Genomic DNA, 17770 nt, shown 5'->3' on the forward strand with positions numbered 1-17770 from the left:
TACACAATTAGCTCATATGCTATGACATCATTAAGCTTGGCTGTGTTTAGCATTAGCTTTGTGTATAAATACAGACAACACTTGTTTGAATGTGTTGCATTAAGGAAGTCTAGCGATGCTCTCATCAGTGTTCTCATGTGGGTGGAAACACACTGCTCAAACTACTCATACAAAGCTACTGTACAGTGTACACACCCTTTACTTATGCACAAGTACACAGTATTAGTACACATTGTTAGTGTGTACACGAACATCACACAGTGGTGCATTCAGGCTCCGAACATCTCCCACGCCGCGCGAAGCACAAAGCCGACACACATCACAGGAAACGTTTTAAAAACATGAAACAGAAACACAGAAGAAGAAGGGAGGCTGTGTAAAAGAGTGTAAATGTACCTGAGGAGTGTTTATGGAGAGGTCTGTCGCGGAGAATCCAGAAGAATGTGTGTGTTAACACCCCTCCCTTCTTCTGCACACTGAAGTTGAACACTGTGCGCACGAGAGACTCGGAGAGAGAGAGCGCGAGGAGGGTCACTCCTCCGAGGAGTGCGAGGCGGTAACTCTGCGCATGCGCTGTAGCTTTGACCAGGACGACTCTTCAGAAATACTTATTTTTCTATAAAGTGAAGATTTGTTTACTTGCGTTTGATACATGCTCTGATCGAATAACTGGATGCTGTTGGAAAAACCCAAGAAACAAAGAAACAAATAAATAAATACTACTGAGAAAAAAAAAATAATAATAATACATGCGATTTTGATAGCGTTTTTCCTAATCCTCCAAATCAGAATCAGAAACGGGTTTATTGCCCGGTAGGTTCACACATACGAGGAATTTGACTTGAAATATAAAACCAAAACTCTCCATATAAAACAACAAATCTAATATAAAAGACGCTTTACATAAAATCAGAACAGAAACATTACAAAGAAAACATAAAAACACAAACAGTAGTTAGTAAAATAGTGGGGTGGGGGGTTTGACAGCTGAGTGAATAAGTGAGTCTTTATGAAGGATTGGTCCCACAAGAGGTTTCATATCTTTATTATAATTAATCATATTTTATTACATTATTATCTTTTTTTGTTTTTTTATGTGATTCGATAGATTTTTTGTTTTTATAAAACCTTTGGAGTGCGGGGTGCAGACACATGTACAGCAATTTAACTTCCTAAAAATACAGTTGCATTGTTGCTTTTCAACATTTCGTTTCGTTTTCAAACTTGATCTGAGTCAGAGTGAGACCTCACTGTGTTCCTCTCTCTGCAGCGACACTCCCACTCCTCACATACACCACCAGTACATCTCGGGTTCAAAAAGAGGAACCATACATGATGAACATGCATTCCCAGAAGAGGTGTCCCGCCCTGACCCCATGCCTGACCCGCCCTGACCCCATGCCTGACCCGCCCTGACCCCATGCCTGACCCGCCCTGACCCCATGCCTGACCCGCCCTGACCCCATGCCTGACCCGCCCTGACCCGCCCTGACCCCATGCCTGACCCGCCCTGACCCCATGCCTGACCCCATGCCTGACCCCATGCCTGACCCCATGCCGGACCCCCACAGCCACACAATGCAGGATTTCTACACAATTGAACACACTGAAACTAAAACTAACATTTAATTAGACTTTGTTTCTCTAAATGTCTTTATGCTGCCACTCTATCTCTGAATATTGTTTCCTTTGTTTCCCGTTTAAACTCAAAAACACGAACAAACAAACAAGAGGGGCAAATAATAAAGTAAAAGTTGAATAAATAGCAGTAGGACTGTGATGGGTTAGGGGTCAAAGGTCAAAGGAGAACACACTGTAAAAACAGTTCCGATGGTGAAGTCAACAAAACTCAATTTTTTTATGTAATTTACTTGCCCTAAATTAGTTTTTTTTCAATGTGCGTTTAAATAAGTAACACGTAAGCAACAATGAGAACATGTTTTAAGAACTCATTAATTTGTAAATTAATATCACATTTTCTGAACTTTCTTTAAAAAGACGTTTTGGAAAACGTAATAAAAATGCTTTTGTCAACGCCACGGTCATGCCACGCCCTCAAACGAGAATACCGCGGTGTGAGACTTCCTGTTCCTCTTTGCAGCGGTTCTTCAGCAGTTGGACACGTGTTTACGTTGGATCCTCCTCAAACCATCATAAAACAAGTAAGCATGCCACCTGAGTTATTAATTACTGCTTTTTAACTAGCAAGTTATTTACTTTTCTTGTATTCACTGTTTTGAACGAAACATCGACATTTGAATGCATGCCAGCGCCATTACTGCTGTTAAAGTTAGACTCAGCCCTGTCGTGCTCATGTAGTCTATTTCTTCACGCAAAGTTGTTGGGCAAAGTTTGCATCAAGTGCTTACCGACGCAATTCTGTTAAAAGTGGTTAAGTTAAGAGCACATTAAGAATCAACTCCGCAAACTGTTCCCCTATGCCGCTCTAAGCGTTGGCCCGGGCACCGTGATGCGGCCGCGGGGCTCAGAGGCTCTCCTGCCGTGCATGCTGTGCGGTAAAATACCTCCGTTAAAACTATTCCCTACTACTTTATAACCCAGCGGTTATGTAAGAGTAAGTTACTAATGCGCCGATTTGATATTAATTCCTCTGTATGTATTTCGCCGTTTGTTTTACTGTGAGCAATGAATTATCTTTCTACAATCTTAGTGTACCCAATTTAAACTCATAGTCTGCAGTTACAGCATCGAGTTGTTATTATACAAAATTAAGTGCAAACTATATTTTTCATGCTTATGCAACGCTATAGATGCACATCCATGTTGGAATCTGCAGGAGAGTTAACGTTAGCTCTCAGTAGAAAGAGACGGAGGTGACTTCAGTTAAGGTGCATTCAGGCGCAATTCAGTAAAAGTGTGTATTGGGCGAGGAGGCATGTATAACGTCAGCAAGATGTGTTCAATGTAGTCCAGTAAAATGCAGTCTTTAGCGAGAAATATCAATAAATACAGTTTTATTAAGGAGATGTTTTACTACAACATAAAGTAGATATTAGACAGTATGCAAACGAGATAAAGGAGTGTATATTGAAGTTATTAGGATCTGCTGTGTAGAGAATCATGGAATTGTACTGGTATCTAACAATGCCATCCTTATAAATGTATATAAATACAATACCGTTTTAAATGATAATTGTGTTTTAATGTTTGATTCCATTAATTTAATTAAATATGTTTTGATGAATTCTACTGAAATGATTGTTACATTGTCATCATGTAACTATTTTGTTCTTTCATTTGCCTCACCAGAAAACAGTCACACCTCCTCTTGAAGACATTTAGCCTCCTGCTATGGACTTCAGGCTCACATTAGGTAAGCCCTTGAGTGTGTCAGACTAGTTGTTGTTTCAGAGGTTAATTCAAGACGTGTTATGTTTGCATACCAATATAATGAGCATCAGGTAAATGTACCCATTTCTATTTTTTGAATCACAGATGGGATGGAGATGTAAACTATGCAGCACTAGTGTCATCACTCAAAGTGATATTTTAAAACATTATCGACTCCATCATGGAACCTTTGGACAGAAACGTGCCTTGCCCTGCATTCATGTAGACTGGCCTGCGCTCTCACTTATCAAGATAAAAGTTGAAATAATCGTCTGTTCTTTTTATTCTAGGACCCATGTGCCACTTTCAGGGTGCGTACGGGTGCTGGAAATCCTTGAAAATGCTTGAAATTGTACGAGGTGTTTTCAAGGTTTGAAAAGTGCTTGAATTTTGGGAATGGTGCTTGAATTTGGGATAAAGTGCTTGAAATTGTAAATGCTTTACTTCGCTTTTTAGATTAAAAGAAAATAAAGAAGTCGGAGCGCTTAATTGCTTCGCTTTTACATAAAACAGCTCCGCTCCGGCCTTCCCGCGCAATGCGCGTGACCGGCAAGTGTTTTTGTTACGTGTGTGACCTGGGCATTCTGATGAGAGTGATAGATGACAGTATGCCAGGAGGTTGCCGTGTCAACGAGCGTTGGCTAGCAGAAGACAAATACAAGCCATGGCTAAGACGAGGGTCAAGCCCAAGAGTAGCCTCCTGCAAAGTGTGCAACAATAACGATGCAAGAGTCTGCGCTGACGAGCCACACCACACGAAAGGTACGCCAGAGTAGAGCATTTTAGATTAGGCTATCGTTGCATGTAAAATACATGACACTTTTCTCTGTGCGCGGCAAAACAAGCTCGCCAAAATGGCTTCACTAGTCTGGCAGTATTTTAAGTGTCCGAAAAAGACAGTAAAATAGCGGTATGCAACGTGTGTGTGAAGCAGAAACCCTGCAGCTCCACCCGCTGTGACGGACCGGTGAGCGGAGCAGAGCACACATTAAGAGTTAGACCTAACACTCTTAGCTATTTTATCTACCTCTGGAACAAGATAAACTAGTTATAAATATATTTATTCTTCACTGTCGGGTCACTCATTACTGGATCAGTGAGCTGCAGGAGATACTGACGGGCTGTCAGGAGAGAGAGAGAGGGGGAGAGAGGGGGAGAGAGGAAAAGAGAGCGGTATCGGTATCGGCCGATACTGATTCCGGCGATCGGCCCCAAAATTGGCGATCGGAGCATCCCTAATAATTGTATATATGTTTTATAATGATTGATCATGAAAGTGTTCTCAAAGCTGGTAAAGGTGCAGCTAGTTTGAATGACTTTGTATACTACAGAGTAGCTTGTGGATTTACTCCAGGTGGAACTAAAGTCTGATTTAACACTTGATTATATTTCACATCATTCATCCACATCTGTGAAGTAACTAAAGGTATTAATACATGTAGTGGAGTCAAAGTACACCATTTACCTCTGACTTGTGTTTACTGCCAACCTAAAAGTACCTCAAAAATAGTAATCAATAATATATTGAAAAGTTATTTGGCTGATTGTTTTATATTGGCTCAGCCAGGTTATATGGGATGCCCAGTCTACGTACAGATGGGTCACTCGTTTTGAAATATTAAACTTAGTTTCTTTTCTAACATTTTTAATTGTTCATCCTCATGTAGAATGCTATTATGAAACACACATTTGGTTGTTTATAGCATAAAGAACATCTGATTTAATGTGAGGTAGGGAAATAATCATTTGAGTATAAGTATGTGTATATAAATACGTAATTTACAACAGCTGTAAGATGCTTGAAAAGCTTGAAAATGCTTGAAAAGTGCTTGAATTTGACTTTGGAAAAGGTGTAAGAACCCTGCACTTTATATAAATCTCTGAGCATGAGGTGGGGTTAAAAAGAAGTAGTTGGACATTTTATGAACTATATCAATATCATGACTATTTGGTTCATTTTCTTGCAAACCAGCCTTTTGTTGATGGCTTAAACCCCTTGTAATGCATGTGAATAGCACCTCTGTTACCGTCTGTTAACAGCTAATGTAAACTGGCTCGTTATGTTTTCAAGACGGATTTGATTTTTGTTTTGAGGAAAACACATGGTGTGTCCTGATTTGTACTCAATTTAGTGTTTTGTTTGTATTTACAGGGAACAGCAGAGGTCGAAGTGCAACAGAGGCTCGTGATGCACAGCATGAAGTGATACGTTGCCCAAGAGCCAGATGCAGTTATAACCATCAAGTAATAACCATGTGTCTCCATGTATGTTAATGTGTTGTGCTTTTAAACAAACTTCTTACTCTTTTATGACAACTGTTTTGAAATAATCACATTTTAATAAAATGTATTAACATGTCCATAACGTTCCCAGGGATGCAAACTGGTCACCTTTCGGCGAAATTCGCCGTTTTGATTCCAAAATAGGTCGTTTGTGTGATTCATGTAGATCTGCAATAAAAATATGTTTGGGGTATGGGGGGGGTCTGGGACCCGGAGTAATCTGCGGCCGCGAGCTGTTATGTGCCATCATGACACGCATGGTGTTCTTTTTGTATATATTATAATGAAGCGCGAGCTGTGTGCTCGAGTCTTCCTGCCGGCTCTGCTCATGGATGTAGAATAAGGCTCTGCTGCTCCGGGATGAGGGTCTAGCTTCAGCAGCTACATTACCTACGGGTGCGTTCGTTAATATTAACTGTGCGGTCCGGAGTCACTGTGGCACAGACTGGACCGCTGGTTAGAACGGGGTGTTCAGAGCAGAGCTCCCTGTCGGAGCGGCAGAGCGTGATGTGCACTGAAAAGTGTTCCTGTCGCAATATTATTTAATGAATCGTTGAGCTAGCTAACTAGCATACATTGTCACTATCTGCTAACGTTAGCTTTAGCCTTCGTTTTCAAATAGTTTCTTTCATAGGCTATAAACGGAGGTGGTATAAGTATCTTGTACTTGAGTAAAAGTAGAAGTACTCAGATCTTGTTCTTGAGTAAAAGTAGAAGTACTCAGATCTTGTACTTGAGTAAAAGTAGAAGTACTCAGATCTTGTACCAGATTTGTACTGAGTTAAAAGTAGAAGTACTCAGATCTTATTCTTGAGTAGAAAGTACTCAGATCTTATTCTTGAGTAGAAGTACTCAGATCTTGTACTTGAGTAAAAGTAGAAGTACTCAGATCTTGTACTTGAGTAAAAGTAGAAGTACTCAGATCTTGTACTTGAGTAAAAGTAGAAGTACTCAGATCTTGTACTTGAGTAAAAGTAGAAGTACTCAGATCTTGTTCTTGAGTAAAAGTAGAAGTACTCAGATCTTGTACTTGAGTAAAGGTAAAAGTACTCAGATCTTGTTCTTGAGTAAAGTAGAAGTACTCAGATCTTGTACTTGAGTAAAAGTAGAAGTACTCAGATCTTGTACTTGAGTAAAAGTAGAAGTACTCAGATCTTGTACTTGAGTAGAAGTAGAAGTACACAGATCTTGTTCTTGAGTAGAAGTACTCAGATCTTGTACTTGAGTAAAAGTAGAAGTACTCAGATCTTGTACTTGAGTAAAAGTAGAAGTACTCAGATCTTGTACTTGAGTAAAAGTAGAAGTACCAGAGTGTAGGAATACTCTGTTACAGTAAAAGTCCTGCATTCAAAATGTTCCTCAAGTGAAAGTAGAAAAGTATTTCTCATCAAAATATAGTGAAAGTAGACAGTAAAAGTAGTCATTGTGCAGATTGGTCCATTTCAGAATAATATATATGATATGTTTTATAATGATTGATCATGAAAGTGTTCTCAAAGCTGGTAAAGGTGCAGCTAGTTTGAATGACTTTGTATACTGCAGGGTAGCTTGTGGATTTACTCCAGGTGGAACTAAAGTCTGATTTAACACTTGATTATATTTCACATCATTCATCCAGATCTGTGAAGTAACTAAAGGTATAAATACATGTAGTGGAGGAAAAGTACACCATGTACCTCTGAACTGTAGTGGAGTAGAAGTACACCATGTACCTCTGAACTGTAGTGGAGTAAAAGTACACCATGTACCTCTGAACTGTAGTGGAGAAGAAGAACAAAGTAGCAAAACATTGAAATACTTAAATAAAGTACAAGTATCTCAAAATTGTACCCAAGTATAGTACTTGTTGAGTTTATGAACTTAGTTACTTTACACCACTGGCTATACAGATAGAAAGACAGCCTTGCACAGAGGCATGAAAATACATTTTCAAAATTATAAACTGACTGCTACACAATTAAAATAAATGCTTTTATACATTTCTATTAGATGTGACTCTTTGGCGTTTCTGTTATTATTAACTGCTTTAGTTGTTCTGACTGCTAACATCCTGTTATTCCTCATTTTAAACCTGTTCCACTCTGAGCCTGTTTTTCAGGTCTCAGGCTCGAAAATGACATTCCCAGAACAAATGACCATATCTTCCCTTCTAAAAGGGTTAAATTAATAATCTTTTTTCTCAAAGTAATGATAAACCTGTGAGTTGGATGTAGAAGTGTCAGAATCAATATAAATGTTTTTTATTTTAAAGAAAATTCAGATTTTACATAGTAAAAAACTGTAAATTATAGTGTCCGTCCAAAAATTATTTTTTACAGATAGTGAAAACTACCCTTGGATGATGGGTTAGTAGACTAAAAGCTTTAGGAATCCAAAGTACAACATATAATAAGTACCCTGTATCAAGATTGATGCAAAACAAGTGAAATTTGACCTTTTTAGAGAGATTTAGCCAAAAACTGGGCCATCTGGGGTCATTTGGGTGGATTTGACCTATCTCTGGCCCCCCTTGCTCGATTTGGTTGGTTGACATACCCTTGTGACCGTTAGAGCCAATAGAATCGAAGGGGGAGGACAACACCCACACAAGCTGTAAAGAAAAAATGTGGGCGCTTCGCGTGTGGAAAACGAAACCAAACTGGAGGAATGTCTCCTTCTGGAGTTTGGAAACTAAAACGCAGTTGTATTGCTTATGGATTATCAGAAATAATTTCAAAGAAGGCACAGACACATAGGATGAACCTATGGATTAACTGCAGCATCGTTTTTTTATCGTTTTAATGCCATTGAAGACCACTTTTGACCAAGGTAAGCCATATTTACGTGTTTAGCTTCTTAGCTCCACATGTGATGATGTACGCTTTCGTTTAGAGCGTCGCGAATGTTTATCACTGAGTGTTGAGGTGGGCACCGTTAGATTCAGTGTCTCCAGGACACCAAAAAAGAGTGGTTGGTTGTGCATCTAGGATAAGTAATAAGGGAGTTATGAGTGAGTTTAAGTGCCTTTGTAGGTCCCGTTTTTTCGCTTGAGGCTAATTCAGAGGCTGAGTGCTAGCATTGTGGGTTTTTTTTTGAATTTTTTTTTTAAAAAGATCAGTTAGCTGAGTTTCTTCCCGTTACATGGATATAACACATTCATAGTTTTATTCAATATTAAGATTCCTTAGACGTTGTTTCCTGCAAATGACGCGTTTTATCCGCCCCGGTACCGGGGGAAGGCGTGAAACAGGTTTTTAAAGCCGATATTCCGTGGGGTCGGGGGGCTCGGATCCTTGTCACCTTTTTCATACCTGATGAGTTTGCATCCCTGCGTTCCCTTTTTTAATTTATTTGTTTAATCTGCGATGTTTCAATGCTATCAAATATTTAAAGGGTTGGATTGAAATCAGGAAGAGTTTGTCGTATATAGGTTCCGGCAACTCAATTGTGTTTTATAATTTACTTTATTCTCGTGTGGTTCTTAGCAGATTGTTATTTGCATTGGTTGCACTTAATATCTGGGCTTTTAATTGTAGGCTCATCTCATCTTTTCATATGCAGAGAAAATCACATTAGTGAGTTTACCCAACTCCTATAATTGCTTGGAATCGCTTGACACATATTTTTTAAGTTTTAGCAAAGTAACACATTCTTGAGTAGAGGAAAACTAAAGAAAGTACATTTCACCAACTCAAAAAATGCAAAAGTTGACTAAACTCTTAAAATTGCTTGGAATCACTTGACACATATTTTTTAAGTTTTACCAAAGCAACAGTTTTTACAGTGCAGGCTGTGATGGGTTAAGGGTCAAAGGAGAACAGGCTGTGATGGGTTAGGGGTCAAAGGTCAAAGGAGAACAGGCTGTGATGGGTTAGGGGTCAAAGGTTTAAACTCAAAACACGACAACATGACGGTTGAATTTGAAGGATATAGGGTTTTGGAGTTGAGTCGTGGATCTGAGTCTACATAAATACACTTTGATTGATTGAACATCAGGGCCCTTTCTCATTTCTCTAACTCCCCTCCTCGACTCCTATCCTCGTGTCTTAGTCCCGCCCACAGGAGATGCGAGCCGAGGAGTCGAGGAGGGGAACCGAGGAGATGGAGAGAGGAGAGGAAGCGGAGGAGAGAGGAGAGAAACCGAGGAGAGAGAGGGGAAACCGAGGAGAGAGGAGGGAACCGAGGAGAGAGGAGAGGGAAGCGAGGAGAGAGGAGGGGAACAGAGGAGAGAGGAGGGGAACAGAGGAGAGAGGAGGGGAACAGAGGAGAGAGGAGAGGAACAGAGGAGAGAGGAGGGGAACAGAGGAGTGAGGAGAGGAACAGAGGAGAGAGGAGGGGAACCGAGGAGAGAGGAGGGGAACAGAGGAGAGAGGAGGGGAACAGAGGAGAGAGGAGGAGGAGAGAGGAGAGGAAGCGAGGAGAGAGGAGGGGAACAGAGGAGAGAGGAGAGGAAGCGAGGAGAGAGGAGGGGAACAGAGGAGAGAGGAGGGGAACAGAGGAGAGAGGAGGGGAACAGAGGAGAGAGGAGGGGAACAGAGGAGAGAGGAGGGGAACAGAGGAGAGAGGAGGGGAACAGAGGAGAGAGGAGGGGAACAGAGGAGTGAGGAGAGGAAGCGAGGAGAGAGGAGGGGAACAGAGGAGGGGAACAGAGGAGAGAGGAGGGGAACAGAGGAGAGAGGAGGGGAACAGAGGAGAGAGGAGGGGAACAGAGGAGAGAGGAGAGGAAGCGAGGAGAGAGGAGGGAACAGAGGAGAGAGGAGAGCGAGGAGAGGAGGAGAGAGGAGGGGAACAGAGGAGAGAGGAGAGGAAGCGAGGAGAGAGGAGGGGAACAGAGGAGAGAGGAGGGGAACAGAGGAGAGAGGAGAGGAACAGAGGAGAGAGGAGGGGAACAGAGGAGAGAGGAGGGGAACAGAGGAGAGAGGAGGGGAACAGAGGAGAGAGGAGGGGAACAGAGGAGAGAGGAGGGGAACAGAGGAGAGAGGAGGGGAAGCAGCAGGCGGTTAGAGAAATTAGAAATCCTCTCGTGGATCTGAGTCTATATAAATAAACTTTGATTGATTGATTGATTGATTGATTGATTGAACATCAGGAGTCAGGACTTCTCCCCAAAATGTTCCAGATTAAAATGTTTGCCATTTCATTTACTTATTTAAGATGTTCTCTTTCAGGATGGATATCTTTATTAGTACTAATACACCAATGCCACATATTGTTAAACACACATGTATGTTATATAAAGTACGTTGTGCATACTTTTACTTTCATTTCTCATGTTTTATGTATTTTATATATTATATATATATATTATACGTTTAGTTTAACTTTAAAATTGTATACAAATAATTTTTTAATTATTGACTTTTTCCATTTTTTGCACAATTTTACTTTTTCATTGATAGAAATATTTGTATTTATTCCTCTAACCTTATTTTTTATAAATTATTTTTTATTTAACTTAACTTTATTCTTATTTGAATATTTAGTATTTTAGTATAATATCAGACGCAAATCTGGATCAGCTCTGTTGTTCCCCCGTTTTTAGAGATTTGGGTACGGAGGAAAAGAGAGAGGGTTTTATTTGCTCACACTTTGTGAGTTCCCTGATACATATTTATGTATAAAATACATCAAAAAGTGCATTTTGCATGATAGGTCCCCTTTGAGTATATATTTAGTAAAAAAATATTATTTTATTGACATTTCTTAATTGATTTTTGATGTTTATAGAAATATTTAATACCGTCACAAAACCCAATTTTCACGAGTTCCCAATAACACTGAACACAAACACCCGTGTATATTTTCATTGTTGTTTATTGGTCAGTATTTCTCACAGGCAATAATAATCATTGTCATAATAGTGCACTTTTCCTTTTTTGTAATTATACTACAGACATTTCTCTTCGTCGTCATCATTTCGCTGTTTTTCTCGACCCACCCCCCCCCCCCCAACACGCCTCCCTCAAATTTCATTTTTATTTTTTTTCAACGCCACAAATTCCCCTTTCTAAGGTGTGGAGTTTCAGGAGTTTGGGGGTTAAGGGTGGAGGGTTAGGGTAGTACGGGTGTAAGGGGAATAATGGCAGGAGATTATAGTCGTACAATTGTAACTGCAAGAATAACGATGAGAGGAACGGTGACTACAGTGTCGATAAAAGATAGTGAACGCTACATAGATATGGATGGAATACAATGGAGACAAGCGTACAGTGTATACAAATGAATATAAATGTATACATCGTCTGCGTAGAGTATAAAACAAGGGGAAGGTTATATGAGGGGTGAGATATGTGCACATACAAAGAGGAGGAATCGGGATGGGGGGGGTGTAGAAAAGTGAATTGGGGGAGATAAAGGAGGGGGAGATTTATTTCAATAGGAGCCATGGGTGCAAAGAGTCCCGTACTGAGTGGATTTTGATGCAAAGTTTGATTAAAATACAGCAAAATCCTGCAAAAATTCCTCTCTATCATTCAACTCGCTCTGTCTTTCCCTAAAAGCCAATGACATAACTTTGTTTCATGTATGTGTGTAACTTTAAACCCCCTGAACTTACAGGTGTGAGGGGCCTCGCAGCTGCTGCTGGATTCTGCTAAAAGGCCCACTGTAAACGCCAGGAAGGAAAAAGAAAGCCTCTGATTACATAATAAGGGGGGGGGGGGGGGGGGGACACATTGAAGTGTTCTGTGAAACCAGATGGAAAACTGTCCTGATGACACTGAACAAGACAGTAGTTTTCACAGAGCTTTCTCGTAGGATATAAACCTGGGAAGTTTTGTTTGCAGTTGGATGTTGATGAGTGTAAGCAGACAACTGCAAACCACACTTTCCAGTTCTTCCAATAGAAACTGGCTCTTAAATCTACAAATAAAAGCAGTTTCAGTTGAGGGTGCAGAGTGTGAAGAGACCAGTGAAAGTCGACTACAAACGTGACGTGGTTTCAGTGGATCGGTTGGTTGGCAAAAAGTCTTCAAAAGGGTGAATGAATTTGACAGGAAATGCAGTTACTGTTGTTGTTATCGAGCATTCAGCAAGTCTGCAGCCAGGCTAGCTCTGTGATGCTACTTTGAGCTACATGCTAACTGATGTACAGCTAAAATATGGAGACTTTTCTTCCCTTTCTCTTCCGGCTTAACAGTATTTACTCTAGCTAGCTTTGTATTTTACTAAAAGTGGATGTAGGGAATGAATATGACCCACAATGCAAGAGTCTGCAGACATGCTAGCTCTGTGAGGCTTTACTGTGAGCTGAATGCTATCTGACGTTGAGCAAAGAAGAACAAAAATATGGAGAATTTTCGTTCTTCCCTCCTCCTGATTAACGGTATTTACTCTAGCTAGCTTTGTATTTGACTAAAAGTGGATATGAGGTGAGTTTGTCTGTAATAAAATAGACTAACAGTCTGCAGCCATGCTAGCTCTGAGAGGTTGTAATTTGAGCTACATGCTAATTGATGGTTAGCAGGTGTCATGTTTGCCATGTGCTTGGTTTACCTCGTTAGCATGCTAACAGTTGATAGTTAGCTCTAAACCCAAAGCAGAGCTCAGGATCAGGGAATGTTTTGCAGGTGTTTTACCATAAAGCAAAGTATTTTACCTGTTGACTTACAAGTCAGAGGATAACTATTTATTTATTTAGCATTCTGAAATATAAAGACACTAGAGTCTGCAGACATGCTAGCTCTGTGAGGCTTTACTTTGAGCTGAATGCTAACATCAGTTAGCATTCAGCAAAGTAGAGCTACAATATGGAGAATTCTCCGTTCTTTCCTCCTCCTGTTTAACGGTATTTACTCTGACTCGCTTTGTATTTTACTAAAAGGTGAGTTTGTCGGTAATAATAGAGACTAACAGTCTGCAGCCATGCTAGCTCTTAGTTGACCTCGTTAGCATGCTAACAGTTGCCAGTTAGCTCTAAACCCGAAGCAGAGCTCAGGTTTAGGGAATGTATTGCAGCAAAGTATTTGATCTGCTGATTTAGCTGGAAAACAAGTCAGAGGATTTCTAAAGTGACTTGGGTTCATTCTCTAAGATCATGAATTACAATATTTCAGTTTGCACCAACAACAAGCCATCATTAGCCAAGTTTACATCCAAAGTTATCCCAAATGTTGTTCGATCCACTTATGTAACGCGTTTAGCAGCGTAGCATTCTGCTCTCTTTCGCCCTGAACAAATAAAGGAGTGAATACATTTCCAGTGTTGAGACTCTTTTGTCCTCGAAGCTTATCTCTATCTGTGTGTGCATAACGTGTGAACATGGTGCTAAACAAACAGGGAGAAACACAGTGTAAAAATGCATGGTATTTTTGCAGCATTAATTGTCATAATAGAGAAAAAGGAGAGGAATTGTTTTATGTTTTTTTCAGGGAAAGCTTGTTTCTCAAAAGAGACATTTCCCGTTCTTAACCCATCTCCTGTTTTTCCATTCATGAAACACTTTTAACAAATACATGACAAACAAATAGATAAATAAATACACTTTCAATAAATATATGTGGAACAAAAATAAGTTAACACTTTCAAAAGAGTTTTTCACATTCACATTGTTGGTGCCGCCCTCATAAACAATCAAAACAGAACGACAGGTGCAGAAGTAGAAAACAAGGTATGGAAAATATAAAAGAAAACAAGATTAATTTCATTCTTTATGTGTGGCTTCACTTTTCCTCGTCCAGGCAGATTGTGTGCAGTGTTTCTATAGCAAGTCTCAGCTATTTCCTTTCCCTTCTTGTAAAAAGTCCATCATTTGTTCGTTTCTCCATCGAAGAAGACTTTATTTGGGGCTTTGGCGTCGCCCTGCATCCTTTTGCATCTATTGTCAAACTAAAAGGAACTTAGAAAGGGTTTCGGTGGCTCTAATTGTGGCTCTAAAAAGCCAGTTTGACCAGCCTTTTTTATTCTAATTTCACTTTCCTATCATGTTGTACTTTCAAGGACTTCTCAGGAAAGATTTGGACTTAATTCAATACAATATTCACATGCTAATTTCTTTGTACATTGAAAGAGTTATTAGTCACTGTAATGCACCCTCCTATACATACTGGTTGTTCAGTAGTTCCTCCACCGTGAGAGATAGAACACAAAATCCCCATCACAAAAATGCTTTCTTGAACTAATCTGAAGCTAACATGAAGATTTAGTCATGTGAGACAAGCCAAATCAGTGTCTTTCTCCTGGCAATCATGAAGGCTTGTGCCTTGTTTACATAATATAATACAGATTATAAATTAGCCTTGTAGTTTTAATGTTTAGGGACAATTATGAGAGTTACAATCTCGTCAACTTGATAAAAAGAACTGCAAAAATGTCCACAGATTGCTGGCAAAGAGGCCGCATAGCAACAATAGCAACCAGTTAGCTCTGGATTAAAGCACTGATGCTAATGCTAATATTTTAGCTAATTTAAAAGCAGCTATGATAGGCTTACACTATTACTTTGTATCTGGTGTCATTTGTTAACAAACCATACAAATGTGACAGGCAAAAGTAGTTAAATGAGTCTTTTTAAAGTATGTGACTACAAGGCTAGTTTTGGGTTAGCCATCTCAAAAAACCACAACACTAATGCTAACATTATATTTAACATCTAACATTTTCAGCAACTTTTGAAACTATCAGTCCATATGTTCAGTTAGAAGTAAAAGTATTGTCTAATTATTTTTTATCAGGCAAATATAAATTGTGCCAGCTAAAATGACAGCTTTAGCTAGCTAGATTGTTAGGCTAACAGTAGCTCAATGAGTTGGCAGAAAACTCAAGCTAACTCCTTTTAAAACAATAACCTTTAAAAGGGTCTTAAATATGAGTGTGATAGCTATCATGTATATTATATTATGCCTTAGATGCAGAATGAAAAGTGAGCCTATGACTTGTATGTAGCATGTTGAGAAAACCAAATAAGCCTATTAATGGTTGCTAAGCTATGCTTTGAGAACTGCTTTTCGAGGCAGGGTTTAACTAATGTAAGTTAGGCTAACTCCGACCGCTAACGCCTCTTTTAGCTTCTGCTAACATTAGAATGGAGAGACGTAAAAGCTCAATGCTATTATGCTAACAGTAAACAGTACAACAGTAATGTTAGCACAATAGTACTGTTAGAGTACAAAGTATGCACAACACTTCAGCTTTTTGAGGAATCCAAAGTTAGCTAGTTTGGTTTCTAAGCTTCACTTGAACAATGTAAGCTTTGGCTAACGTTAGCATTCAGACTGTGGACTTTGTATCCCATCTTTCAAGGTAGAGTCGCACTTGGGAGGAATTACAGGAGAAACAACGGCTTCGTAAATGAATATTGTATTTATAAAGACTTGGAAAACATTCCTCAACAAACAGACCCAGCTTTCAGTGCCATTTCTACGTCAGCTTAAATTCATGCGGCTACTTTTTTCCTTCCTTTGCTACCAAATGAATACATCTTGCTAGCTACTCTCTGTTTAATCTCCATCTATCTATCCCTCTCTACTCCTCTAGTGTGAATTTTCACTTGTGAGACATTCTAACTGTGGTGTGACGACTAGTGTCCTCTAAATCTAACTAGCTATCCACTTTTTCTCCTCCGTTAAAGGCAATACGGTATCATAGCTTTATCAGTGTAATTCAGAAATAACCGTGGGAAATGTATGTTTCTCAAACACTCAAGGAAAATCCGATGTTAAGCTAGCTAAAGGGCTACGTAGATCCATTTTCCGTCATTCTTGCCCTGCTCTCAGACTCCCTGATGGTTAAAGAACAGCATTATGTCTGCTAATTATCTTTAGAGAAATCCACTTTAACGATCAAGTATATTCCTGTAACTCTTTCTCGTAAGACATCCTTATTTTGCTTGAGAACACACATTTGTCTTCATTTAGAAAGTGAGGAGAGCGGGTTTCCTGTCTCCACACGAGGAGGTGTTGATGATCCAGGTGTCAGAAAATAATAAAAGACGTTTGAGTGACGGATGGAGGTTTCCTGGTGGATTTGAACCACGTGTTGTGAGTGCAGCTTTGTGAGAAGGTCGTGTGCTTTTTGGATTTGTTGAGCGGATGAACAATGTTTTTCCATGGCTGTCATCTTTTCCTGTATAGAGTGGTGCAGGAATGAGTCCTAAAGCCCGGGAATGAGTCAGCATTTTAGCACCTGGTCTGGAGGTCAATGGTTTCTGAATGTGTTTTTGGTTGTTGTTGCTATCAAGTGTCTAAATGATACGACTTAACGACTAAACAAAGTCATGTGACCGTGCTGTAGTTCCTTTATAGCCCAACATTAGCCGCCTTTAGCTTAGCGGTGGTGACATGAAGTCATGTGACCGTGAAGTCATGTGACCGTGCTGTAGTTCGTTTATAGCCCAACATTAGCCACCTTTAGCTTAGCGACGGTGATGTGAAGTCATGTGACCGTGCTGTAGTTCCTTTATAGCCCAACATTAGCCGCCTTTAGCTTAGCGGTGGTGACGTGAAGTCATGTGACCGTGCTGTAGTTCCTTTATAGCCCAACATTAGTTTTTTACTTTAGAAATCATAAAGTGGTGTTAATGTGTGGAGATTATCCTGCTGAACTAAATGTGTAAGTATTATAAATGTTAAGAATATTTTCTGCAATAACCCAAAATCACATGGAGAAATCCCATTGGACCAGGGAGATGCTGCCTTCAGGGACCAACATAGAAATACAACATTACGGCACCACTCTATTTCTCTTGTTTGTTGGGACTTCTTGCACCATCTTGTCTTCAGGCTCTGATGAGAAGCTTTTGTCTCTGAAGTCTGACACACTTCTGCTAAAATCCGGGAAAGTTCTCCGTCATTTCCCAAGATCAGCTTCAAGGAAAATGTCCCCTTCCTCCTTTACATTGCTTTGGAATAATGGCAAGAAGCAAGGAAGGAAGTGAGGAAAGTAGTCTAGTTGCAGCTCATAGAGTCCTGTCGTGAACCCGGACATGTTGAGTACCCCAAAGGTTTATGTAGGAGCCAAAATGCTACTTAGCCTGAGTTTATTATTTGTATTATCATTACTTGTTTGCGTACATTTTATTTGTATTTGTTGAGCACTTCCACATGGGTGTGGTTTGTGTTTTTAGGTCACCTGTTACCTTGCGCTGACATAAGTTATTGTGTGTTTGATTTTGTTTATTAAAGTACTGGCAACCCAGCTTGAAGAAAACTGCCGGATGCCA

At 39.9% G+C, this 17770-nt stretch overlaps 1 protein-coding gene across 1 annotated transcript in view; it reads right to left on the reverse strand.

The window, feature by feature from the left end:
- The window catches only part of LOC117493933 (carnitine O-palmitoyltransferase 1, liver isoform-like), a gene marked incomplete at its 3' end in the record, with an annotated part of 47624 nt that extends 47120 nt beyond the window's left edge, over positions 1-504 (reverse strand). The window contains exon 1 of the mRNA XM_034144532.1: positions 397-504. The remainder of the gene's footprint in view (positions 1-396) is intronic.
- Between the last annotated feature and the right edge of the window lie 17266 nt (positions 505-17770).

Source organism: Trematomus bernacchii, unplaced genomic scaffold (assembly GCF_902827165.1).
Source record: "Trematomus bernacchii unplaced genomic scaffold, fTreBer1.1, whole genome shotgun sequence".
Lineage (NCBI taxonomy): Eukaryota > Metazoa > Chordata > Actinopteri > Perciformes > Nototheniidae > Trematomus > Trematomus bernacchii.